Source organism: Martes martes (genome assembly GCF_963455335.1).
Source record: "Martes martes genome assembly, chromosome: 1".
In the NCBI taxonomy this organism is placed as follows: domain Eukaryota; kingdom Metazoa; phylum Chordata; class Mammalia; order Carnivora; family Mustelidae; genus Martes; species Martes martes.
The window spans coordinates 214553446-214569593 of record NC_137888.1 but is presented as its reverse complement, the minus strand read 5'-3'; the positions used below and the strand labels follow the sequence as shown (position 1 = coordinate 214569593).

At 59.1% G+C, this 16148-nt stretch overlaps 1 protein-coding gene across 1 annotated transcript in view; it reads left to right on the top strand.

Annotated features, from left to right (window-relative positions):
• Positions 1-16148, top strand: part of FSD1 (fibronectin type III and SPRY domain containing 1) — a gene marked incomplete at both ends in the record, with an annotated part of 516986 nt that overhangs the window by 355178 nt on the left and 145660 nt on the right. The window lies entirely within an intron of this gene.

Sequence of the window (16148 nt, the reverse complement as noted above, 5' to 3'; positions counted from 1 at the left end):
GGGGCGGGCTTTCGAATGACGGCTTGGGTCCGCCGGGCTCCCGGGTCCCTAAATGAAGCAGCCAACCTGCATGCCCGCGATTATATAAAAGAGTCGCCTCCGCCCGCTGCGCCAGGGGCGTAGCGGGGGAAGGGGTTGGCGAGGGGCGGGCTGGGCGGTTGTTTTCCCGGCTCTCCGAGTTCCCCCACCCAACTGCGGGCCGCCGGGCCGGACGGGGACCGGGCCCCGGACGACTGGGTCCAGCGGGCCGCTCGCGCCCGGGTCTGCGTGGCTCCGGAGAGGGAGCGGTGGGGAGTGGGGAGGCGTTGGCTTAACCCAACTTTTTTCCCTGTCCATTTCTCCCACTTCCTCCCCGGTCGTGGGAGAGGTCCGGCGGGGGACGGGGGAGGGGGAGGAGGGGACGAGCGGTGAGAACAGCCTGACCCGGCCCGGCCGGCTGCCCGCTGCACACAGTAGGCGCCTGGGGAGGGCTGGCGGGTGCGCTCCGCCGCGCGGGGGGCTCGGGGCCCCCCTTCCTCCCTTCCTCCTTCCCTTGCACGGAGAGGACCGGCACCTGCTTGATAGCTGCCTTTTCCAGAGGGCTTCTCGAGTGGCTGGCTCTGTCCGGGGTCCTGTTTACCTCCATTCTAACATCTAATCGCATTATACTCATTTATTGCTATTATCATTACATTACCTTCCAGGCAGGAAACTTGCGCTGCCACGGGTAAGGTGAAGTCAGTCTGTCCTTCTCTGACTTCAAAGCTTCCCACCGCCCCTTGTACTTTATTACTTCTACGCACAACATATTAAAGGCACCTTTCAACACCCAAACGGGTTGAATCGGCTTTTGTAATAATAATTTGGCTTTAAGGGGAAACCCAGGAGGCCCCCAGAGGGGAAGTGACAGCCTCGGGACTTGGAGCCTGAAACCAGCCCCTAGTAGGTGGGAAGGGACTGAGGGAGGGGCCACGTGGGTCCCGGCCGAGGGTGGAACCCAGGGACTTTGCTCTAACGACCCTGCCTGGGACATAAGCCCTTCTTCCTTCCTTAAACCACCCTGCCATCAGCCTTGGGATTAGAAGGGCCAAGCAGAAAGACAATTCGCAGGTCTCGGGGTTGGGTCTGGTCCACCGCAGATAACTAGCTGGGTCCTTACTCCCAGGTGGTCTCACCACCCCTGACCCCAAGCTCCACCCACTCGGCCAGTACAGGGGTAACTCCGTTGTCCCTCCTGTACCACCTAACCTCGAATATCCGGCACCCTTTCTCTACCGCTGATCACCTGATTCAGAATGGGAAGGGAATGCATATAGAAGGTTGGCATTGGATCTTATTCTCAACACGCCCTGAAAAGAGGCAGGAGTTATATAATTTCCATCTTCCATATGAGCAAACTGAGGCCAGAGGGGGAACTCCAGTCTAAAGCTAATGGGGGGGCGCCTGGGTGGCTCAGTGGGTTAAAGCCTCTGCCTTTGGCTCAGGTCATGATCTCAGGGTCCTGGGATCGAGCCCCACATCAGGCTCTCTGCTCAGCGGGGAGCCTGCTTCCCCCTTTCTCTCTGCCTCTCTGCCTACTTGTGATCTCTGTCTGTCAACTAAATAAATAAATAAAATCTAAAAAAAAAAATCTTTCTTTAAAAAAAAATAAATAAAGCTAATAGGGTTATAAAAGACTGTTACTGTGTGACCTTGCGCAGGTCTCCTCCTGACTGTTACTGTGTGACCCTGTGCAGATTACTTAACCTCTCTGATCCTCAGAGTCCTTTCCAGAGAATAATGATAGAGACCTCCTCGGGTTCTAACAAGGGAGACACAGGATGGTACCTGTAACTTTTTTTTTTTTTTAAGATTTTATTTATTTATTTGAGAGAAAGAGACAGAGACAGTGAGAGAGAGCACGAACGAGGAGGAGAGGGAGAAGCAGGCTCCCTGCTGAGCAGAGAGCCCAACATGGGACTCAGTCCCAGGACCCTGAGATCATGACCCAAGCTGAAGGCAGTTCTGCTCAACCGACCGACCGAGCCCCGCAGGCGCCCTACATGTGACATTCTTAAACAACACAGGAGGGCAGGGCGGGAGAGAAGTGTTCCATACGAGAGAGATGTTATTCTATCGATGTTACCACTACCGTTTGGGCCATACCCCAGCTCCCGTTCCTGGCAGGGCAGCGATGAAACCCACATTTCTAAGACGACTAGTTCACACACACACTCAATGCATTTTTTACTTCATCGACAGACCCCCACAAGGTCCTCACCGAAAAGGTTCTCGGAGTATGTCTAGACCAGCTCCGTCTTAGCAATAAAACACCACGAAAATCAACAAATGCTCGGCACCTGCCTCAGAACAAATTCGTTCCGGGATAAGTAGGTACATCAGCTCTGGATTTCTGAATTCCACCTTTGAATGCAACTTGAGTCCCTCTGTGTAGCAGGGATTATCATCCCTGATGGACAGGATGATGGTGCAGAGACCCAGAGAAGGCAGGTAATTTGCCAAAGACACACAGCGAGTGGATGGACGGACTTGAATTCGAGGTATGTTGGCCAGGCTGCCAACTGATATATTTTGAGCAGCTAATCCTTGTTGCCATAAGCAGGGGTTGCTTCTGGGATGGGGGATGATCCCCCCAGAAGGGGATGGGGACCAGGGTTAGAGACCCTGTGTTTACTCTCTTTGATCTTTTGAATTTTGTATCATGATTTTTTTAAAAGCATCTCTATGCCCAACGTGGGGCTTGAACTCAGAACCCTGAGATCAAGAGTCATACGCTCTCCTGACTGAGCTGGCCAGGTGCCCCGATGCACGTATTGTTTATAATGAAATTTAAAATAAAGTCACATTTCTTAACTTCTGCGCTTCAGAGAATACCATCAAGAAAGTGAAAGAAAAACCCACAGAAGGGGAGAGCATATTTGCAAATCATAGCTATGATCAGGGTCTGCTGCTCAGAACAGGTGAAGAAATCTTAAACCTACCCATAAAAACAAAATAACCAATTGTTTTAAATGGGAAAAGGATTTTAATAGACATCTCTCCAAAAAAGATAGACCAAAAAGAAAAAAAGATACACACAAAAAAGTTGCCCAACATCGCTAGTCATTAGGGAAATGCAAATCAAAACCACGATGAGACGCCACCTCACCCCGCTGGTGTGGCTGAATTAAACAGGCAGACAACAGCCAGTGTTGGTGGGGATGGGGGGAGACTGGAGCTCTCCTGTCCCCGCAGGGGGAGTCCACGATGTTGCCGCTGCCGTGGCCGGGCCGGCACTTCTTCCCAAAGTTAAACAGAAGTTAACTTCCCCAAGTTAAACCTCTAGCCCGGCAAGGCGTGTGTCCAAGACAAATGTCATCTGGTCCACGGCGAAACGTGCAGAGGCAAACCCACAGCAGCATTATTCCTAAGAGCCCAAAATGAAAACCAGTCCTAACGTCCATCCGCTGATGGATAAATGCATACAGCGCGTCCGTCCACGCTGGGGAGTATCAGCCGTGAGCAGGGGGAGGCGCCCCCACGCACCGCCTCTGGACGGACCCGAGCCCACGACGCGCAGGGAGGGAACCAGACACAGAAGGCCCCACGGGGTGTGAGTCCACGCGTGTGACACGCCCAGACCAGGCCCCTCCATGGACGGGAAGGGGCTCGTGGGGCAGTGCGTGTGGGTGATTGCTAATGAGGACATGTTTCCTTTAGGGGTGATAAAAATGTTCCAAGATTTGGGGCGCCTGGGTGGCTCAGTGGGTTAAAGCCTCTGCCTTCGGCTCAGGTCTTGGTGTCAGGGTCCTGGGATCGAGCCCCGCATCGAGCCCCGCATCGGGCTCTCTGCTCAGCGGGGAGCCTGCTTCCTCCTCCCTCTCTGCCTGCCTCTCTGCCTACTTGTGATCTCTATCAAATAAATAAATAAAATCTTTAAAAAAAATATTCCAAGATTAGATCGTGGTGATGGTTGTACAACTTTTGAGTACACTGAAAACCACTGAATCATAAACTTTAAAGAGTGGATGTTTTGGTACGTGGATGACATAAATTTTTAAAAAGCAAAGCAACACCCGTATTCACAGCAGCGTTTTACCCAATGGCTGAAATGTAGACACAACCCAAATGCCCATCAACAAATGGACAAGGGGCACCTGGGTAGCTCGGTTGGTTAGGCGTCTGCCTCCGGTTCAGGTCATGATCTCAGGTTCCTGAGATCGAGCCCCCGGTCGGGCTCTCTGCTCAGCAGAGGTCTGCTTCTCCCTCTCCCTGTGCCTCTGTGCTCGCTCTCTCTCTGTCGCTCTCTCTCTCTCTCTCTCAAATAAATAAATAAAAATCTTTAAAAAACACACGAATGGAGAAACACAATTCGGCCTCATTCCTACACTGGAATTATTACTTGGCCTGAAAAAGGAAGGGACGCTGACCCCTGCCATGGTGTGGACGGACCCCGAGGACACGGGGCTCAGCGAGAGCAGCCAGACCCAGAAGGACCCGTCCCGCAGGACCCCACTCCCGGGAGGGCCCCAGAGGAGTCCTGTCCACACAGACAGAGAGGAGTTGGTGGGAGACAGGGCTGGGGCAGAGGGTGGGGAGTCCGTGCTTCGTGGGGACAGAGTCTCTGTGTGGGGGGATGGAAAGTGCTGGAGACAGAGGGTGGGCGTGGTTGCATGAGAACATGAATGTGCTTAATGTCATGGACTTACACAGGTAAAAATGGTTGAAATAGTGAATTTTCTGCCATAGATAGTTTATCACAATAAAAAAGTAAAAAGAAAAAGAAGTGTCCCTGTAGGAGGGTGTGAGGGTGGCCGGGTTCGACCTGGTTCCAAAGTCTGGGAACTTGTGTGGTCCCTGGTGGATGGCACATTCCATTAGTATCTATGTGTGGTTATTGAGGAATAAAATTTTTTCTTCCAAAAAAATTAAAATTAAAGGGGCGCCTGGGTGGCTCAGTCGTTAGGCGTCTGCCTTCGGCTCAGGTCATGATCTCAGGGTCCTGGCATCGAGCCCCACATCGGGCTCCCTGCTCAGCGGGGAGCCTGCTTCTCCCTCTCCTGCTCCCCCTGCTTGTGTTCTCTTGCTTGCTGTCTCTCTCTGCCGAAAAAATAAATAAAATACTTAAAAAAATTTAAAATTAAAAAATGGGAAAGTGCCCCAAAACGGTGTGAGGGGGAGACGTTAGCATTATTTTAAGCAGATGACGGCCCGCCTTCACGCTCCCTTCGCCAGACCCGTGGCTGAGCGCGAACCCCTGGGCAGGGCGCGGAGCGGCCCGCTGGGGACCTGGCGTGGGCATCCGGGAGCACAGATGGAAACGGCGGTGGCAGAGTGAAGAATGGGTCTACTTTGAAGGTCAAGTCGAGAGGATCTGATGCCGCGTCGGATGTCGGGAGGGCGGGGGATGGGGGGCAAAGAACCCCAAGGGCTTCTGGGTTTCACGGGGCGCGCGGCGGGCCGGGACACACGGGTTTGGGAAGACCGCGAGCGCGAGGTGTGAGCCGTGACTCCGTCTTTCCTCTTCACGATGGAGACGTGTCCATCGGGGGTCCAGAGGCAGTGGACAGATGAATCAGGAGTGTCGGGGAGAGGGTGGGCTTGGTGCTGGGGGTTGGGGGGTTGGTCTTTCCCAGCTCGAAGGCTGCGTGGCACCCCCAAGGGGCCATGGACAGAGAGGGCGTCCCCGGGCCCCCCGATGCCGGAGTCCAGCAAAGGGGGCAGAGAAGGAGGCCAGCGGGAGACTAGAAGCGGGTCAGATCCCAGCCAGCAGTTTCCAGGGAACAGGCCTGGCCGCTCGCTGCCTAATCCCCGGGGCTCAGGATACGGTTCTGCCGAGCGAGCCGCGCCGCTAAACCCTTGCTTGAAAGAATGAGCAGTTGTCTTTAAACACGCAGACGAGAGAAACGGCAGGCGTCGGGAACCCTCCCGCAATCACCGAGGACGAGTCACAGCCAAGGGGACGTCTTCGTTGGCTTCTCAGATCAAGGCATAGAAGGAGACAGGCGGAGGGTACCCCGAACTCCAGCGAGGTCAGGAGCCGGATGGTGCCCAGGAGGGAGGAAGAGCGTGGGGAGGGCAGCAAACGGAACGGGGTACACCTGGCCTGTTCCCGGACCCGCCTGTGTGTGTGTGTGTGTGTGTGTGTGCGCGCGCGCACGCGTGAACACTTACTTTTACTCTTGATCTCAATTATATGTAAATAATATACAGACGATTATTTGTTTTAAAGGCTCATGATCTCTTTCTCCCATCTTCAGAACCAGCAGTATGATGTTCTTCCAAGACCTCTCTGACCCTCCCACCCTCCTCTTGGAATGGACCCCATAAAATATATCAGCCGCTTTCTTAGGGCTGCCGTGATGGGCTCCCCAGACCCGGTAGCCCAGACCCCCTGAAAAACAGTCTCTCAGTTCTGGGGCCGGAAGTCCCAAGTCAAGGTGTTGGCGGGGCCACGCTCACTCCCAAGACTCCACGTCCTAACCTCTCTCTCCTGGCTTCCAGGAACCACGTATCCTGGAGGGCTTCCCTGCGCCCTCCCTCCTCGTGGGTCTGTCTCTCCGTGTCCAGATGTCCCCTTCTTATAAAGCCAGCAGTCCTGTTGGATTAGGGGGCCCACCCTCCTCCGGCGTCACCTCGCGTTAACGAGTCAGATCGTCTTCCATAACCGTCTCTCCAGAGAAGGTCACATTCTAGGGTCCCGGATGGAGGTTGGGACTTGAACATGACACGGTGCGTATGTATGCGTGCGCGTGTCCCCATGTGAACGTATCTACCTATCCGGCCAGCTATCTACCCATCACCCGTCAGTTTTACCAGTGACTTGAGCGAGGTGTTGAAGGCGACCATATCCGCCCCGTTTGGGAGTCACGTTTGGGAGAACAGAGCGATGTCTGGATTCGAGGTGGACCACACACAAAAAACCACCCGCGTGAACACCAAGTTTCCTGGAAGGGCCGTAAAGATTCCATGCAGGCTCTCAAAAGCCAGCTCGCTGCATGGGGATGGAGGTCCAGTCTGGGAGGACGAGAAAGTTCTGGAGACGGGCGGTGAGCGTGGCCGAGCCCCAGCGTGACACTGTTCGAGGCCACTAATCTGCACACCCAGAAAGGGTTAAAATGGTAATAGCTGTGCAATGTATAGTTTACTGCAATTATTTTTTAAGATTTTATTTATTTATTGGACGGAGAGAGAGAAAGACCACAAGTAGGCAGAGAGGCAGGCACCCCGACACAGGGCTCGATCCCAGGACCCTGAGACCATGACCTGGGCCAAAGGCAGAGGCTTAACCCACTGAGCCACCCAGGTCCCCCAAAGACACTATTTTTTAAATTCACCTTCTAGGGGTGTCTGGATGGGTCAGTGGGTTAAAGCCTCTGCCTTTGGCTCAGGTCAAGATCTCAGGGTCCTGGGATCAAGGCCTACATTGGGCTCTCTGCTTGGCGGGGAGCCTGCTTCCCTTTCTCTCTGCCTGCTTGTGATCTCTGTCTGTCAAATAAGTAAATAAAATCTTTTAAAAAATGTATCTAAAGGAAATATTTTGGGTTGTGCTTTAAGACATACCTTCAAGGATGTTCAACTGAACATTGTTTATAGAAGCAAAATACGGGGAGATGATGCAAATGTCCTGTGGCAGGAGTTTTGGGTAGTGAGATATGCAGGGGTGATATTCAGGATATTTGACCACCTGATAAAACTGGAGCACTGAGCGGACAAGTACCCGAGGGAGGGATGTCAGACCATCTCTTGGTTCCCTCTGGGCCTCCGCCTACTGTCTTGCACACTGCATGGGGCTCTCTAGTCCCTGGCAGGCAGATGTGCACAACCCCTGGAGAATTTCCTGGAAGCCTTGAGGGGAGCCCTTCCACCAGACTCATCAGGTCCAGTTCCAAACTGCCGACAGGGCTGCTGAGGCCTAAGTCAGAGATCCCAGAGCGAAGTTCAATTCCTAAAATTATGTTGGTGTTTGTAGTTGCCCAAAGGTGCGAGCACCTTGAAGGTGTCCATGCATGGATGGAGGACACACAGCGCGGTCCGTCCCCACGCGGGAACACGGTCCAGTCTCAGGAAGGGAGGGACCCTGACCTCTGCCACGACGCGGAGGGACCCCGAGGACAGCGGGCTCAGGGAGAGCAGCCAGACCCAGAAGGACACATCCCGCAGGACCCCACTCCCAGGAGGGCCCCAGAGGAGTCGCGTCCACACAGAGAGATGGCGGGAGCCAGGGCTGGGGCAGGGGTGGGGAGTCTGTGCTTCGTGGGGACAGAGCCTCCGTTTGGGGGGATGGAAAGTTCTGGAGTTAGAGGGTGGGGGTGACTGCAGGACGGGGTGAGTGTGCTTCACGCCGCGGAGCTGTGTGCTTAGAGATGGTTACGATGGTGACTTATGTGTATCTTATACAATAAAAATATCAAGAGTTCTAATCTTTTTCTTTTTTTTTTAAGACTAAAAAGAAGGAAAGCAGAGAATATCAGGGTCCCACTCCACAGGGGCCTGCCTTTTCGGTCTGACAAGTAAGGACATTAGGAAAAAAGAAGGGGCACGTTGCTGCCCACAAGTACAGAGACAAGTCCCGCCCCCCCACGGCCCGCCACCCAGGCCACGGGGACCCGCAGATCCCGGGATTGTGTGCGGGCACGAGGATGGCGGGCTGCCGCCAGGAGCCCCCTACACGCTCTCCCCGAGGGTGAAGCCGCCTCCTGCCCGGGCTGCTCCCAGGTCCCCGGGCTTCACCCGCACCTGCTCTGGGGCAGAGCTAACATTTAACCAGCACGCCCAGGGTGGTCAAACCAGGTGTGCAGGTCTGAAGGTGCTACGTGCTCGGCAGATGCGGCTATTGGAAGGGCCCAGAAGCCTCTCCTAGGACAGCCACCCTGGAGCATCCTAGCAGTCCGGCAGCCCCTGGACCCACGGAGGCTGAGGAGAAGCCTGGCCTCTGTGTGCCTGGGGGGCTAGGGCGCCCCACCTAGGCTGTTTAGACTTGGTCCATGAGATGGAGGAGGGGGGCTTTCCAGGCACTGCTGCGGTCCTGACTCGACTCTGCAGCTCAGTATTCCTATCTGTGTAATGGGCCTTGCCACCCGTCACTCCCCGAGGATGCCTCCCACTGGCCCCTCTCTCTGCCTGCGCCCTGGACGCCCCCGCACTCCCAGGCAGGACGAGGACCCTGGGGCCTCTCAGAACCTGGACTGGAGCTCTAAAGCCGGGGGGCCAGGTGGCTCGGAGCTCTATGTCTGCCCCTCCCTCCACAGCCTGGCTTCACATTTTAAGAATTTGCTGAGGGCCGTGGGTCACATGAGAGAGGCTGATTCCCCCACTCCCCGGGCTCCCTCCCGGGACAGAGGCTGCCATCTGGGGACATCAGTGGGGGTGACACTAGGGGGTGTTCCTGGCATCGAGGGGTTGGGCAAGGATGCTGCTGGGGCCCCCATATGCCCAGGACGCCCCCCCCCGCCCCGCCCAATGATCAGGCCCCAAATGGCCACACTGCGGATGGGGAGGAAGTCTGGCCTGGGTCTAAGGTCAGTCCTGCGTGGTCCCAGCTTCTCCCTCTCTGCGCTCTGCAGGGAAGGGAGACTTGCCCCATGGCCCAGGGCAACCCAGGACTTGAACCTCCCTCTGCCCCTGCCCACTGCCCTGCCGCCCCCAGGCAGCCGGTCTCCACTCAGGGCCTCAGAGATGGTCCCGGGGATCCGCTTTGCCTGCGGGACCCCAAAAGGAGCGGGTGGGTCCTGGTCCGGGCTGCAGACTTGCCGAGGCGGCGAGCAGAGGAGACCAGGCCGCGGGGCGGGGACGGAGGCGCCCGGAGAACGCGGCTGCATTTCTGGTCTCGGTTCTTTATTTAAAATCACCGCAGTTGGCTTAGCCACTCCTCCCTCCGTCCTGCGCCTGCCACGTGGGCCGCCGGCAGCCGCCACTGTCCCCGACCCTCCCTGGGCTGGGCCAGCGGCAGGCGCTTTGGTTTCACTTTCCGGCAGGAGAAGAAAAGAGAGAGGCAGAGCGAAGGACGGAGAGCGCACCGGAGCCTCGGTCGGCCCCGGGGCCAGCCGGCAGCTGCCGCCGCCGCCGCCGTAGCGGGTCCCAGGCCACCGCCTCCGGCAGCCCCCACGCCCCGCCCTCCTCCTGGCCTGGGGATTCTCCTCTCTCCTAGAGTCAAGGTCAAGAGGTCAAGGTCAAGTTTGCTACATGACCATGGGCGGGGCCAGCCACCTCCTCCCTTTGAGCTCCTTTCGGCAAGCCCACCCCGCTGAGCCAGGCTGAGAGTCCCTCCGCAGGCTGACATCAAGGACAGTCCCACCGCGTTCCCCGTGGGAGCGGGTGGGGCAAGGTGCAGGGCAGAACAGGATGTCGGGTCAGCTGACTTGCCCCGGCGGGGGGCCCTTTGGCCCAGAAACCACTAGGAAGGAGGTTCCCTGTGGTCTGAGTCGGGGCCTGGATGTGCGCGTGTGGTGGGGGACAGGATGGTGTCCCCGAGGCCACCTGCCATGGCATCTGTCTGGCAGACCCAGGCTGGAAGACCAGCTGTTCCGCCGGCTTTCTGACACACCTGCCCCACTCTGGGACTCGGTGTTTTCATCTGTGAAATGGGCGTGGCCTCATTCCTTACCCCAAATGCTCCCCCAGCCTTGGGGTGGCGGGGGGGGGGGGTGTGCGTCCCTGCTGCCCTTGTGCGGACAGGGGATCCACAGCCTTCGGAGCCTGGCTGAGAGCCACGCCAGGGCAGGACCCGGGGGCCTTTCCCCTCTCTCCGCAGCACAGGCTCAGGGCCTGGAAAGGACTTGCCAGACAGGACTGGGGAGTCATGCGCGGCCTATGTCAATATGGTGGCGCGGGCAACACAGGCAGCGTGTGTGCGGATGGGACAGGGTGGCTCGTTTTTAAGAACAGCTTTATTGAGATATAATTCACTTACTCACCCACGTCAAGGGTCTAGTTCACTAGTTGCTAGTACATTCACTCAACTGTGCAACCACTACCACTACCAATTCTGGAATGTTCCATTGCCCCAGCACGAGGCCCTGTCCCCATCATCAGTCCCACCCTAGCCCCGACCCCCACAAGCCCCCTTCCTGTCCGTGGGGGAGCCTGGTCTGGGCGTGTCACACGCATGGACTCACACCGCACGTGGTCTTCTGTGTCTGGGTCCCTCCCTCCCTGAGCTTCGTGGGCTTGGGGTCTGCCCCTGGGGCAGGGCGCGGCGGGGGAGGGGGGGGACGACACACTGTGTGTCTGCTTCTCAGTCGGTGGGCATCTGGCCTGTTTCCACTCTGGGCTCCCGTGAGTCGCGCTGCTGTGAACGAGGGCAGGCGTTAAGGTGCCCACAGCAGGTCCCGGCCAGTGTGTCTGCCCACAGTAAGTGATGCTCGGGGACCCTGTGTTTTGTGGGGTAACAAGTGTCACCAAACGCAGGGAGAGGAGGAGCGCCTGCAGGGGGGCTCTGGCACCCGGGCTCTCCAGGTCTCTGCTGGGCTCCGGAACCTCTTCCTCACCCCCTAGGTTGTGAATCCGGAACCCCCCAACTGAGGACCCCGGAGCTCCCCGACACTCAGGGGCAGCCCTCAGTGCTGGCTGACAGCCCAGGGGCCGAGCACACTGGGAACACAGGTCTGGAGTGATCCCCTCCCTTTAAAGGGGAGGACCCCTGGACTGCTGTGGGCAGGGAAGGGAGGGGAGAGGCAGGGAGGGGAAGGAGGATGGGGGAGTCAGAGTCACACAGGGAGTCACTTCCTACTCCTCAATGTGGGGTGAAGACAGGAGACAGCACACCTAGGGCTTCACTAAAGCATCCCTCCTGACCTCCAACGCCAGGACCCTGGGCCTCGGCGTGCCAACGCATCTCCCGGGTCCGCGGGGGCTGGGACCCTGCCCCTCTGTGGACCGGCCAGAAATCCAGCCCAGATCTGGGTGTCGTCCATGGGGAACGAGGTCCAGTGTCCCCGTCCAAACCCCTGCCTGCTTTGTAACTGGGGCGACTGTCTTTGGGTCGCTGAGCCGTAAGGGTTCTTTACGCACTCTGGACGCCAGACTGGTCTCCCCCTGTGGCTTCTCTCTTGTTGGGGCCCTTTCACGCACCGGGTTCTTGACTTTGATCAGTCCGAGCGCACCTGTTTTTTCTTCTCCTGTCCTGCTGCAGAGCCCACTGCCAAGTCCAAGAGCACGGAGATGGGAGGGGAGAGAATCCAACCATCAGTGATGCGGAAGGTCCCTGGAAGGTCTGGTGGCCCTTGTCGGGGGGTGGGGGGGACAGGAGCAGGCTGCCCTGGGTTGGGGGGATGTCTGTCCTGAGCCTGAAGTTTGAGGAGGAGTTGGGGGTGGAGAGGGGCGACAGAGAGAAGCTTCCAGAACAGGGAGCAGCAGGTACACAGACAGGGAGGGAGCAAGAGTGAGAGATTTGCATTTCCTCTCTACCCCTCCCCTTTCTCCCCACTCCTCCCCCACCCCATGACCCCTGGGTAGGCCCTAGGCCTGCACCCTGGGTCCTGGGGCCAACGGGCACGGGGGTGATTTGACTGTTTAGAAATGCGGGTCCCTGTGAAAAAATCCAAGCCTGTCCCTGGAAGGAGATGGGGGTCCGGGGAAGGGGGATGGCCAGCGCCCCCCGCGTGAGCTTGTACATGAGCGGAGGAGGTGACTGCAGCCACACAGGAGGGTTACAGGGGTGAGGGAAGCGGGGGTGGCCTCCCTGAGAAGGCGAATCCTGGGCAGACGCCCACCTATCAGCGAGTAGGAGGTCGGCAGGCACAAAGGGAACAGAGTGTGAGAAGGCTCAGAGGCAAGCGGAACGGGACGTGTGCAGGGAGTGGACAGCCAAGCCAGGTGGGCTTGGTCCTTTGGGGGAAGAGGGGGCCCAGGACAGCTTCTCAGGGGCTAGCCTTGACCTCCACAAGAGGCAGGCCCCCCAGCCAGGGTCTCTGTGGTCTAAGGGCCGGACCCCAGAACAGGCCGTGCGGGGGTCACCATGGGGTCTCCAGGCCAAGGCCTCACCCTGCCCTTTAGGACCCAGCTCTGTGACATTCTTTGCAATCTGGGGTCTGCTTCCCCGGGGCTCCCCCTTGAACCTGGACATGCGCTCCTGCATCACCGGTGTGGCCCCAAAAGAGGACAGCCACGGTCAGGGCTGGACCCCCGTGCGGGGTAATCTGTGCGTCCTGCTCCGTATGAACTCAGCTTCCTAAACCTGTTTGTCTGAGGTTACTGCCTGGCTCGCGGTCGGCAGCTGTCCCTGGCACAAATGACTAGTTTCTTAGCCAGACGCCCAACTGACCTGGCTCCCAGCGCGGCCACCACCCAGTCCTGCACCCAATGCCGGTGGGGGGTTGCAGCATTAATAGGCTTCTGTTTCCCCTGCTGGCCAACGTCCTGTCCTGTTTCCCACTGTGTCACCCGAAAGGGTCAGTCGACACCGGGCACAGTGGGGGGGGGGGCCCGACCCTCTTCTGAGCTCAGGTCCCTTCCCACGTCCAGGGGAGCACTGACTGCTCTGCGGGACGCCTGGTAAATATTTTGAGCCCCATCCCGCCTCCCCAGCCCGGCAGATCTTCTCCAGGGCCTGTGTCCTTCCGCCCCACTGCCGAGCCCAGGCCTATGCAGGTCCCCTGCTGGGGACGCGCCCTCTGCCCGGGACCCTCGGCGGCCCTCCGAGCCCAGGCCTATGCGAGTTCCGCTGCTGGGGTGCACTCTGCCCGGCCCTCGGGACCCCCCTTCATGGTTCCTGTCGCTTTGCCTTTAGCCTTGATCAAGGGCTCCGTGAGCTATGTTCAGCCTACGGCCAGGCTGTGGGCCCCGCCATGGGGCACCAGGGGACGGAAAAGACAGTGATAGAGTCAAGAGAAAGCATGGCTCCGGGGAGGGCGGGATGGCCAGCGTTTGTCCTGGGGGAGGCGGGACCCTCTCGGGTCAGAGAACTGTGCTGCCCACATTCTGGGCTGTGGCCAGGGTGGAAGGAGAAGGGATTCGGGCTGCCCCAGAGGGTCTGCTCCTGCCAGGGGGAGTGGCAGGCGCCATCTCTGGGCTCCTGGGAGGACCCCCTCCTGCTGGCGGGGGCGGGGAGGGAATGGGGCCACAGACCCAGGGGGACAGTGATGTGGGTGTCCCAGGGGACGGGGCAGAGCTGTGGGCCCAAGTTCCTCCCTCACCTGAGGCCCCTGGTTCTCCAAGGGCTGCTCTTCGGCCTCCCTGTCCCCTGGGAAGCCCGAGCAGAAACCCGAGACAGCCGGGCCTCGGTTCATGGCTCGGTGGGGCCCAGGCCTCTCCCTCTGGCCCTCCTTCCTCCTCCTCGGTTGCCATGGGGACAGCAGACCAGGCCGGTCCTCCTCTGCGCACCTGGCCGGGCAGCCCTCGGGCTCACACACCTGGGCAGCTCCGAGCCCCGAGAGGGGCGGCGCCTGGAGGGCCCCTGCTGCTTTCGTTTTGAGGGGGCCCCTCCCCACCCCACTCCCGCTTGGACCCCGCGTTCTGGGAAACCCTGTGGCAGTTTCCTCTGACCTCTGTTAACCCGGAGTCCGTGGCCCACAGAGGGAGGCCGACTTCCGCCTCTGACCTGAGGCTTCCTGCCCAGCACATACCTCCGCCCCGAGGGCTGGCTGAGCACCCTGCTCCGGACTCCCCACCTTCCAGAAGGTTCCGGGGCCCCTCTGCCCACATCCCTCCTGCCGCACTGGGCCCCGGGCTACGGCCACGGGAAGTCCACTGGCTGGGGCACAGAGGCCTCTGCCTCTCGGGGCATCAAACTGGGGTGCGGTTTAGCGTCCTCGGGGTGCTGTGGGGGCGGGGCAGCACCCCTGGCCCCACCCCCTCAACGTCAGGAGCTCCCCAATGCGACCACCACAGAGGTCCCCAGACAGGACCGTGTCCCCTGCGGGGCAAGTGGGCCCCGGGTGAGACCCTGGATTGGGGGTTCCACCGACCCCCCAGGTCACTGCCTTCCACGGTCATCCGACTGCAGACGTCCTGGGAGCCGCACACATTTAAAGGTGCTCACTGGGGCGTCTGGAGCACGCGGCTCTTGACCTGCCGAGCTCGAGCCCCATGTGGAGCATAAACACACACACCGAGTAGGGGAGGGGTGTGACTCACAGACACCAGGGTCACCTGGGCTGTACCCCCGACCCCTGGGGAGTTACTCTGGTGTCTAGTGTGTACAGAGTTCCTCCCACCCCACCGCGGCCACGGGGAATCCTTCTCTGCGGGGCCACCCAGGGTGCGGTGGGGGCTGAGTAGCACCCCTGACCCCCCTCCACCGCAGGCCAGGAGCCCCCAGTGTGACCACCACAGACGTCCCAGACATGACCCTGCGTCCCCAGGTAAGACTCAGTGGGTGGACAGCCCGAGTGGACACAGAGCGGAGCGGAGCGGAGCTGGGCCTGTGCTGTGCAGTCCTGGCCACGTGTGGCCCCTGGGGCCTGAGACGTGACCACGCGGGCCTGAGGGGTGCTGTGAGGGCAAAAAACACGCCAGATTCCAAAGGCTCTGTGCAAGAAGAAACACAAAAGAACCTAAAAGACCACACTGCCCATCTCTCGTGTCGGTTACAAAATAAAAGGGTGGTAATTTGCTGCTATTGGGGCGAATAAAACACACCATCAGGTCACCTTCCCCCGTGTCTTTCCCTGGCCTAGACGCGGCTGCCGGGAGGTCAGGCTGGGGCTGGTACGGCGCGCCATGACCTTGCCCGGGTCTGCAGGCCTGTGCCCTGCGGAAAGGGGGTGCGGGCCCACGCAGTGCGGGTGGGCTTTCCTGGGAGGGCCGGGGGCCCCAGCGGGCCATCCGGATCCTCTCAGGACTCTGCGGCACAAACGGTGCGGAAGGGACGGAGCCCGCCCTCCGGGGACACAGGGAAAGGCCGGCGCGGACAGACGAGAACCCGTCCGCTGCACAAGACTGCGGAGCTCTGACGCCTTCGCTGGTTGGTTGTTTGGACAGAGAACAGAAAGAGGGGGTGCCCCGGGTCACGGGTGTGTCTGCAGGGGCCCCCGAACGTGGAGGCGGGGTCTCCATTGGGGCTCCCGTACTTGATGGTATCGCGATTCTTCAAGAAGAGCCAAGAAACCTCAACGTGGCCGCACAAAACGCTCCCTCTCCCCCCAGGGCCACCTTGTGCCCCGACCCCCAGGTCAGGAGATACCAAAACCACCAGCTCCTACAGGACTCCCGAGGAGCCTCGCCCCCTCGCCGAGGAGCCACCGTCATCA